Source organism: Erythrolamprus reginae, chromosome 9 (genome assembly GCF_031021105.1).
Source record: "Erythrolamprus reginae isolate rEryReg1 chromosome 9, rEryReg1.hap1, whole genome shotgun sequence".
Lineage (NCBI taxonomy): Eukaryota > Metazoa > Chordata > Lepidosauria > Squamata > Dipsadidae > Erythrolamprus > Erythrolamprus reginae.
Genome location: NC_091958.1, coordinates 31775348 through 31786182, shown reverse-complemented (window position 1 = coordinate 31786182; position 10835 = coordinate 31775348). Strand labels below are relative to the sequence as shown.

At 45.5% G+C, this 10835-nt stretch overlaps 1 protein-coding gene across 10 annotated transcripts in view; it reads left to right on the top strand.

The window, feature by feature from the left end:
• The first annotated feature begins 807 nt into the window (after positions 1 to 807).
• CFAP70 (cilia and flagella associated protein 70) overlaps positions 808 to 10835 on the top strand; it is a 246210-nt gene continuing 236182 nt past the window's right edge. For 6 of the 10 annotated variants that reach the window (XM_070760789.1, XM_070760788.1, XM_070760785.1 and 3 more), the window contains exon 1: positions 808 to 1073. The gene's annotated coding sequence lies outside the window, so the exon portion shown is untranslated. Of the gene's footprint in view, positions 1074 to 3634; positions 3692 to 10835 lie in introns of all 10 variants that reach the window. The other 4 variants (XM_070760792.1, XM_070760791.1, XM_070760787.1 and 1 more) reach the window with 2 other exon arrangements.

The window sequence follows — 10835 nt, the reverse complement described above, 5'->3', positions numbered from 1 at the left end:
TGGGGAGGTTGTAAGTCAAGGACTTAACAGTTCACTTGAAGCCAGTCCCACCTGGTCACATGGCTGGCAAGCCTCACCCACAGTGCGGCAGTAAAAACTGGCTGCCCATTACTGGTTGTCCCTCTTGATTCTGGACCAATGTCTCTTTTTCTTTTATGTACCCTGAGACCATCTGCACCAAAGACAAATCCCTTGTGCTTGGCCAAGAAAGATTTCTATTCTATTTTTCATTCCAATGTTCTATTTTATTCTAATCCATTCCTCTGTAAGAGGCCAAGCTTGAAAGGCCCTGTCGAGTTTAGGGGGAAAAACCGTGCTAAACTAGGGTTAAATAAATTGCGGAATAGCTTAACGCCACTTGCATTTGAATAGCTTTACAAAACCAGATCAACACCTCCCCTCATAGAGACAGGGAAGACAAACGAATGGCTTGTGTTATATTCATCTCCTGATCCGATGTGACAGACGGAACGTGAATTGGAAGCCCCAGCCGAGCTGCCCCTAAAGCACTAAAGGGGATTGTTGCTTGGGGCTCTGCTTTAGGCAGAAGAGGTCACACAAACCCCTACAGAATTTCATACAATGCGTGCCTTAGGAATCTTTCCCCCATACCCCGCAAGGTCCATTGGGAATCGCTAGTGTTTCTCTCCCTGCAGACCTACGAACAAACCACTTTGGAATCGGAGCAGCCCGCTAGGCAGAAGGCGGTGGGAAAGCCGCGGGCCACGCCCTCCCTTTGCCGGTCATGAAAATGGCGCCGGGCCACGAAAATGGCGTCATGAGACGCGACTGTGAGGAGGCGCTGTTGCTATGACAACGGGAAAAGGACGCCGGTGGTGAGTTGGGCAGCGGGTAGATCGCAGGTTGCGGGTGCCGGTAACCGCCACGGACCGCTCCTCTTTCTCCAGCAAGTCGAGTTTCTGTTCTTGTGACCCTTTCTGGAGTCGATGGAGTAAAGCTGTAGTAGAGGCGGAGTAGACGGTTCCCTTATCTGGGTCGACAGGACCACCAAACAAAGCAACCTGGGGACCAGTTGGGCTTCCTTGAAGAGAGCCAACCATAACTCCCCCATTGTAAGTTCTACATCACAGCTTGAAGGAGGCTTTCAGGCGTTTAAAACCGGGGCTCCTCCTTCCAGCCTCCTAGGGCATTTTGAGAGCAGAGGAGCCTGGCTTATATTTAGGCTGAGAATGGGATGGGACCGATTGGCCAGGTTAACCTAGAGTTTAACTGTGGTTTGTTGCATCAACTGCAGTTGGTTGGATGCCCAGCGTTCCAAAGCCATACCTGAGTTGCCCTAAAGTCTCTTCTCTTATGTTAAGAGGTTTTTTAAAATCTCTTTTTAATTATTTCTCTTAATAGTGAGGTCACTCTTTAAATTGAGCAGCCATTGTATAAATAAATAAATACAATGAATAAATTGATAGCTTTAATTACTTCCATTCTTAGAATATTCCAGTGCTTTTCAAATAGTGGGATCTGCCCCCAAAGGGGGGGGGGGCAAAAAGCAATGTCAGGGGGGGCCTGGGTGACCAAGGGGAACGTGCTTTTTTTTTTTTGCCGCAGGAAGTGGGACCCATGTCCTACCTGACACTTGTACCAGTACCTCCATCGCATTCCTTGGCTTCGTGTCCAGGGCAGCCTGTTTTAAAAGAAAATGTCTCCTGAGTTCAAGAAGTTTGACTGAAGTCACGAGACGTTTTTCTTTTAGAGTGGGTTGCCCTAGACACAACACCAGGAATGGGACGGAGGTACTGGCACAAGTGTCAGGTAGGATAAGCATCTCGCAGTGGGGCACAATTTGGGGGGTGGCAGGTCGGGCGGAGAGTTTGGAGGGGGGGGGCGAAATGTTTACTTCTTCCTGGGGGGGGAATAACAGAAAATAATTGAGAAGCACTTACTATAAAGAGCTGAGGTGGCGCAGCAGGTAGAGTGCAGTATTACAGGCCACTAAAGCTGACTGCTAGATCTGCAGGTCAGCGGTTCAAATCTCATCACCGGCTCAGGGTTGACTCAGCCTTCCATCCTTCCGAGGTGGATAAAATGAGGACCCGGATGGTGGGGGCAATATGCTGGCTCTATTAAAAAGTGCTATTGCTAACATGTTGTAAGCCGCCCTGAGTCTAAGGAGAAGGGCGGCATAAAAAATCAAATAAATAAATAAATATTCTAAGCTGCAGCCAGGCAAATCATAGTATAGGATAGAGTAGGAATTCAGCAGTCTTGGTTGACAAACTCTGGTTTGAAAGTTATATTGATAACAGGGAATTAATATTACAGAGATTAAATAATGTACTGTAGTGTAGTCCCTCTTTAAGTTAGGTGGGTAATCATCTAGAAATGGATGGCTGGACAGATGGTTAGATAGAGAAACAGAGATAAAGAGATATAGAGATAGAAATAGAGAGATGATTGGATGGATGATTTATTTGTTATTTATTTTGTAAGATTGTGAATATATAATGGTTATGAATAGATGAGATAGTTACGAATACGTGGGAGCATTAGGACAGGGACGCTAGGCATGTTGGTGTGCTTATGCATGCCCCTTACAGACCTCTTACGAATAGGGTATGGTCAACGGTAGACAGTCTAAGGTTAAAGTTTTGGGACTTTGGGGATGAAACCACAGAGTCAAGTTGTGCGTTCCAGGCATTGACCACTCCGTTACTGAATTTTCATATTTTCTGCAATCGAGTTTGGAGTGGTTTACACTAAGTTTGTATCTATTGTGTGCTCGTGTATTGTTGGGGTTGAAGCTGAATTACCGTATTTTTCGCTCCATAAGACGCAGTTTTTTTCCTCCCAAAGTAGGAGGAAAAATCAGCCCCGTCTTATGGAGCGAAGATGCAGGCAGGGAGGGGGGGGGAGGCGCTGGAGCAGAGGGGGCGCAGGGACGGGGACGGGGGGGGAATCGTCTGAACGCGGTTCCGAGTTGGGGGTTTGGGGGGGTGCTGGAAAGCCCCCCAGGCCGGCTGCGATCTTTTAAAACAGCCGCGCCGCTTCCCAGCTGACTCCTGAAGTCAAAAGCCAAAGGCGAACTTCCGCGCTTCAGAAGTCAGCTGAGAAGCGGCGCGGCTGTTTTAAAAGATCGCAGCCGGCCTGGGGGGCTTTCCAGCACCCCCCCGAACCCCCAACCCGGGTTCGGGGGGGTGCTGGGAAGCCCCCCAGGCTGGCTGCGATCTTTTAAAACAGCCGCGCCGCTTCTCAGCTGACTCCTGAAGCCAAAAGCCAAAGGCGAACTTCCGCGCTTCAGGAGTCAGCTGAGAAGCGGCGCGGCTGTTTTAAAAGATCGCAGCCGTCCTGGGGGGCTTCCCAGCACCCCCCCGAACCCGGGTTGGGGGTTTGAGGGGGTGCTGGAAAGCCCCCCAGGCCGGCTGCGATCTTTTAAAACAGCCGCGCCGCTTCTCAGTTGACTCCTGAAGCGCGGAAGTTCGCCTTTGGCTTTTGGCTTCAGGAGTCAGCTGGGAAGCGGCGTGGCTGTTTTAAAAGATCGCAGCCGGCCTGGGGGGCTTCCCAGCACCCCCCCGAACCCGCTTCCCAGCTGTTAAGTTATTCTGTTATTGTAATAAATATTTTAGCCCACTTTTTGGCTCAAAATATTTTTTTTCTATTTTCCTCCTCTAAAATCTAGGTGCGTCTTATCAGCAGGTGCGTCTTATAGAGCGAAAAATACAGTAGTCATTGACAGGTAGGACATTGTAGCACATAATTTTATGTGCTACACTTAGTCGGACTGAAGGCGGCGTAGTTCTAAATGGTCTAAGCCCAAAATTTCAAGTTTGGTGTCATAAGGTATTCTGCTGCTAACAGTGGAGTGGAGGACTCCTCGTCAAATATCTCTGGACATTAACACCCTAAAGTTGTGTTCCTGGGTCTATTTGACTTGGACTGCAAATTATTCATTTTAGGTACTTATATTTGGTCTTTTTTAAAGCTTTTTTCACTTGGAAACAAGTTTGAACATTTCTGCACACAATGAAATGAAAATTGAAATGAAAACATTAATGCTTATTGGTTTATTTTTCTCATAAAATGCACCCCCCTAATTTTGTGAAATTTTTTTCAATTTATAGATAGTTTTGCCTACAAAATGCATTCTATTTTACTAAAGTTGGTGTGGGATTGGTAGCTTGAACATTTCTGAACATGATATGAAAATTGAACTGAAAAAATTGATGCTTATTGGTTTATTTTGCTCATAAAAGGGCCCCCATGCTTATAGTCAATTAGGCTTATACTCGAGTAGGCTTATACTCGAGTATAAGACCATATGGTCTTATATTCGAAAATAAACTGATAAGCATCAATTTTTTCAGTTCATTTATATTTTTCTTATGATCAGGAATGCTCAATTTTGTATATCAAACATTTTGGGGGGAAATCCCTTGGATATTTGTAGCCTAAAAAAATATAATGCTCAAAAATTGGGGAGGGGCTTTTTGATTAAACTAAACCAATAAGCATCAATTTTTTCAGTTCAATTTTCATATCATTTTGTTCAGAAATGTTCAAACTAGTTTCCCAGCAAAAAATACTTTCAAAAAGACAAAATTTAAGTACCTAAAATATATTTTTTTGTTTTGGGTCAAATAGACCTGGGAACAGTACAAGTACAGTATAGGTAAAATTTTGCCCAGAAAAAAGTTAGGCCCCAACCCCAAAAAAATATTTTTATGATGATTAGCAATGTTAAATTTAGTAAATCAAATGCCTGAGATATTAAAAATATTTCTGATTTGGAACCTAAAATTTTTTAAAGTGAAAATGGTTGCAAGCATTTTATGGGGGGGTGAGGCCTTATTTCTGATTACAAAAACCCCAATAAGCATCATTTTTTCCAGTTCATTTATATTTTTCTTATGTTCAGAAATGTTCAAACTACCAATCCCACACCAACTTTAGTAAAATTGAACGCATTTTGCAGGCTAAACTATACATTGAAAAAAGTTTATAAAAAAGGGGGGCTGCTTTTTATGAGCAAAATAAACCAATAAGTATTATGTCAGGCCAAAGTTTTCATGTGGAGTTAGAGAGTTCAGCCTGACACAACACAAGGGGGGGATGGGAGGGGTAGTTACTAGACACAACCAAAGATTCCTTTCTCCAAGCCAATGCCACCGTTTGTTCTGCCTCTACTGAAGAGAAGAGGAAGTTGATAAGCCCCTGCACACAGACTGGCTCTCGTGATGAACTTGTGGGTGTGGGGGGATGTAAGATGAACCTTAACCTAGGTGGGACTCTGGGGAGGATCAGAATCAGAATGACAATGGCATAGCTAACATGGTTCTGTTAATAAATCAAGCTCTGATTGAGAGAATTGGACTTAGTTTATTTCTCAGATGCTATTTAGAATGCTGACATTTAAATACCAGTGGAGGCGTAAACTCACAAGAAATGCAAAGGAAGGGGTTAACTGAAGTCCCTAAGGAAGGGAGGCTCAGAATTTCCAGAACCTCCAGATGGAGCAAAAAGAGATGAAAGCACGGGAGGGGCATGGCAGAAGAGAGCTGCTGATGAAACAACCCCCTCCCTCAGGATTTGTCTCTTCTTGAAGCTGTGGGAGGCCAGGACCCTCTGACCAAGAGAACCGAGACACAATTCAGTGCTGGCTGGTCGCCCCCCACAGATTGGAGATCGCTGAGAAGCCAAGTTGTTGACCAGCCTGAATTTGGGAGCCTGCAATCGGTGTCCAGGAGCCAGTCCTTGGCAGATCTCCCTAACTATTTTGGACGTCTGACTGTATGTGGAACAACCCCTAAACAGAGCCCCCAGACCCGCGGATGGGTCTTGAAAGTCCCAGGGGATTTTAATGCTGGGTTAGGGAAAGAGACCCGGCGAAGTGAAGAAACCCTTTCTTTCCACACGGCTGCAAGTGAAACCCCTAAAGGTTCTGCAGCAGAATTGAAAACTACCTGGGTGACCCTTCCTTCTGAGCCCAGGCTGGCACCCAGATCCGATGGGGTAGGCCCCAAGCAGGGGAGACAAGAGCCTGGGTAACGCCCTGAGATGAAGACGTCTGGGACTGTGTATATTCCAGGGATAGGATGGGCCCAGTGCCAGTGGGGCCCTTACCTCCCCCCTGCTCAGGAATTCCAGCAGCCAAGCCTTTTGAGTGAAACTGTGAGAACAACTGCTGTTTCTTTTCCTGCCCAGCCTCCTCCCCTGTGCATCCCCCTAACAGCGGAATGAGACAGAGACAGGAGCCCCCTTTTCAGCGGGGGGGGGGGGGTTATACCAGTGAGGAGAATGCATCCATTGGTTAACACCCCTTTGCCTGCTGCAGCCCCCCCTTGTTTGGCCGGCCCACCTTCCTTCCAGGCAAAATATGATGGAGATCCGAAGAAACTTAATTACTTTCTCTACAGAGTTGGAGCATTTGTAAGGCAACATGGCCATTTGTTTCCAACAGATTGCGAGCTGATTGAGGCCATTTCTGAGGCTTTAAATGAAGGGCAAGCAGCTGAGTTTATAGCTGAACTATTTGATGAAGCCGCTCCTGAGCTAAATGATGTGGCAGGGTTTGTTGAGTTAATGAGATTGAGATTTCAAGACGTTGCAAGCCAGGTAGATGCAGAAAAACAGATTGGTTTGCTAAAACAAGCAGGCCGACCAGTGAAGGAACTGGTGTGGGAATTCAGAAGAGCTGCTGGTAAATTAAGGGACTGGCCCGAAAGTCCATGCTTTTAAAAATGCTCTTGACCCAGAATTAAGAAGGGCATATGAAATCTGGGGAATCCCTTGGGCCATTCAGAATTGGTACGCCACAGGGATTACTTTGGATGAGGTGGTTCGCACTGAAAAGAACCCCCCCCCCCCCCAGGGCCTCTAACAAACCTCCAGGACACCGCCCTTTCCTTCGCCAGCTGGACCCTTCTCGTTCAGAGTCCATGAGGGGAGTAAACTGCTACCGGTGTGCTAAACAAGGGCACAGAGCGTCTGAGTGCCTAGCACCAGCCCCCCTCTCTCTCCCAAGAGCCAAACCTCACGCAACGGCAAGGAGAAGACCTGCAAGACCCTCTAAACCAGGGCTTTGGGCTTTTCATTTTTTGAAAAAATATTTTTATTAATATTCAAAGTAAAGACATAATAAGACATACAACATTTAACATAAAAAGGAGCTACAATTGCTCCGCTCAGCATAGAAGTCTTCTTGATACAGAAAAAGAAAACTAATTTTGTTTGTTTGTTTGTTTGTTTGTTTGTTTGTTTATTAGATGTGTATGCTGCCCCTCTCCGTAGACTTGGGGCGGGTAACAACAATATAGTTTAGATCAGTACAGAAAAGTAAACATATCAATTTCAACTTTTCAATATTTTCCATCGATTATATAATTGTAATTTCTACTGATTCAAAAAAGTAAACTTATCTATCAAATATCTCTATATGGTATATTTCATCTAGTACATTTAACTATTTAACACTTTAATATTTTTTTTAAAAGAAGGGAAAAAAACTTTAGAAATCTTTTTTCATGTTCCACCAATTGTATACCTTCTGCCAAGTTTTATAAAATTCTGTTTCAACTTGATTATTCAACCGCCTCGTCATCATATCTAATTCTGCACATTCCATAATCTTCCTAAAAACCTCTTCGTCTTTTGGGATTTCCTTTTCTTTCCATTTTTGTGCAAAGGCAATCCTTGCAGCTACTAAAATATGGATTATTAAATAATATGTTTCTTTTTTATATCTGGTGCCTGTGATACCTAATTAAAAAAAATTCTGGGGTCTTCCTAATTTCTTTATTTGTAATTTCTCTTAACCATTTTTCCACCCCAGAGTTCTTAAAGAACTCAGATTTGTCATTGCTACCCCCCTGACTGATTTCTTTAACCAATCCCTGTTAACAGGAGATGTTCCTGAGGATTGGAGAATGACCAGTGTTGTGCCTATCCACAAGAAGGGCAGTAGAGAAGAAGCTGGTAACTACAGGACAGTTAGCTTGACATCAGTTATAGTTAAAATTATGGAGACTCTACTCAAAAAGAGGATAAATCAGCACCTAAAAAACAATAACTTATTGGACCCAAATCAGCATGACTTTACTGAAGGCAAATCATGTCAGACTAATCTCACTGATTTATTTGACTATGTCACAAAGGTGTTGGATCAAGGTGGTGCCGTGGATATTGCCTATCTGGACTTCAGCAAAGCCTTTGATACGGTTCCACATAAAAAGCTGATAGATAAATTAGTGAAGATTGGACTTAATCCCTGAATAGTTCAGTTGATTTGCAGCTGGCTGAAGCGTTGACATCAGAGAGTTATTGTTAATGGCGAGTATTCTGAGCAGAGACAGGTTACAAGCAGTGTGCCACAAGGGTCTGTTCTGGGTCCTATTCTTTTTAATATGTTTGTGAGTGACATAGGGGAAGATTTGGTAGGGAAGGTTTGCCTATTTGCCGATGACTCTAAAGTGTGCAATAGGGTTGATATTCCTGAAAGCGTCTGTAATATGGTAAATGATTTAGCTTTACTAGATAAATGGTCAAAGCAATGGAAACTGCAGTTTAATATTTCCAAATGTAAAATAATGCACTTGGGGAAAAGGAATCCTCAGTCTGAGTATTGTATTGGCAGTTCTGTGTTATCAAAAACTTCAGAAGAGAAGGATTTAGGGGTAATGATTTCTGACAGTCTAAAAATGGGTGAACAGTGTGGTCAGGCAGTAGGAAAAGCAAGTAGAATGCTTGACTGCATAGCTAGAGGTATAACAAGCAGGAAGAGGGAGATTGTGATCCCGCTATATAGAGCACTGGTGAGACCACATTTGGAATACTGTGTTCAGTTCTGGAGACCTCACTTACAAAAAGATATTGACAAAATTGAACGGGTCCAAAGATGGGCTACAAGAATGGTGGAAGGTCTTAAGCATAAAACATATCAGGAAAGACTTAATGAACTCAATCTGTATAGTCTGGAGGACAGAAGGAAAAGGGGGGACATGATCGAAACATTTAAATATGTCAGAGGGTTAAATAAGGTTCAGGAGGGGTGTTTTTAATAGGAAAGTGAACACAAGAACAAGGGGACACAATCTGAAGTTAGTTGGGGGAAAGATTAAAAGCAACATGAAAAAATATTATTTTACTGAAAGAGTAGTAGATCCTTGTAACAAACTTCCAGCAGACGTGGTTGGTAAATCCACAGTAACTGAATTTAAACATGCCTGGGATAAACATAGATCCATCCTAAGATAAAATACAAAAAATAGTATAAGGGCAGACTAGATGGATCATGAGGTCTTTTTCTGCCGTCAGTCTTCTATGTTTCTATGTTTCTATTTTTTGTTAATAATTGCTTCTTTTTCTTATTAATTTTCAATCCTGCCATTTTCCCATATTCTTCTATTAAATCTATTAATTTTAATATTGATGTCATGGGATCTTCTATTATGAAGACCACATCATCAGCAAATGCCTGGACTTTATATGATTCTTTTTTTATCTGTACAGTGATCCCCCGATCATTGCGAGGGTTCCGTTCCAGGACCCCCCGCAATGATCGGTTTTTCGCGAAGTAGCGCTGCGGAAGTAAAAACACCATCTGCGCATGCACAGATGGTGTTTTTACTTCCGCAGCGCTAGCGAGGAGCCGAAGATTGGGGTTCCTGGGAAGGGGACTCAGCTGGGAAGCAGCGAGAATGAATGGCGTGGGCGGGCGAAGGGCGAAGGGCGCGCGGGCAGGCAGGCGGCGGACAAGCCGTTCGCTCGTGCCGCTCGCTCGTGCTTCCCAGCTGAGTCCTGAAGCCAATTTGCTTCAGGACTCAGCTGGGAAGCGGCGAGAATGAACGGCGTGGGCGGGCGAAGGGCAGGCGGGTGCACGGGCAGGCAGGCGGCGGACAAGCCGTTCGCGCCGCTCGCTCGCGCTTCCCAGCTGAGTCCTGAAGCCAATTCGCTTCAGGACTCAGCTGGGAAGCGGCGAGAATGAACGGCGTGGGCGGGCGGGCGCGCGGGCAGGCAGGCGGCGGACAAGCCGTTCGCTCGCGCCGCTCGCTCGCGCTTCCCAGCTGAGTCCTGAAGCCAATTTGCTTCAGGACTCAGCTGGGAAGCGGCGAGAATGAACGGCGTGGGCGGGCGAAGGGCGGGGCGAGCGGCAGCGAGGAGTTTGCGTGGGCGGTGGGGAAACTCCTCGCTGATGCCCACCGCTCGCCCTCCCGCCAGCAAGAGGGGGAAGACCTAGGGAAGCCGCCCAGCAGCTGATCTGCCCGGCGCCATCTACGCATGCGTGCCCATAGAAAAAAGGGTGCGCATGCGCAGATGGTGTTTTTACTTCCGGGTTGCAAAATCGCCATATAGCCATTTCGCAATGATCGGGATCGCAATACCCGGGGATCACTGTAATCCTTTAATATCATTTTTTGTTCTTATCTTTATTAATAATGTTTCCAGTGTTAGAATAAACAACAATGCTGATATGGGACAACCTTGTCTAACTCCTCTGTATTTCTAATCTTTCTGTTTGTTTGTTATTTAATATAATTTTAGCTGATTGATTTGAATAAATAGCGCAGTGATGGCGAACCTATGACACGCGTAGCCATTTTCGGTGACACGCGGCCGCCGAGAAAGGGGGAGCTTTAGGGAGTGGCCAAGATGTAAATCTCCCCGCTTTCCAATTTCCCACCAACTGCAAGCAGGTACAGCAGGGCCGCCGATAGGCCGGTACTACCGGGACTGGCGTCAGGGGCCCGGCCAAACTGAAAATTGGGGGGGGGGCCGCCTGCCCCGGTTTTGGCCCGCCACCATGTGCCGGCCCCCTGGCGCCCGCAGCAGTCATTGTGCCGCACCGTTCGCTGTAGCCTGCGTACGCCTGCGCCAGCGCACCCCAA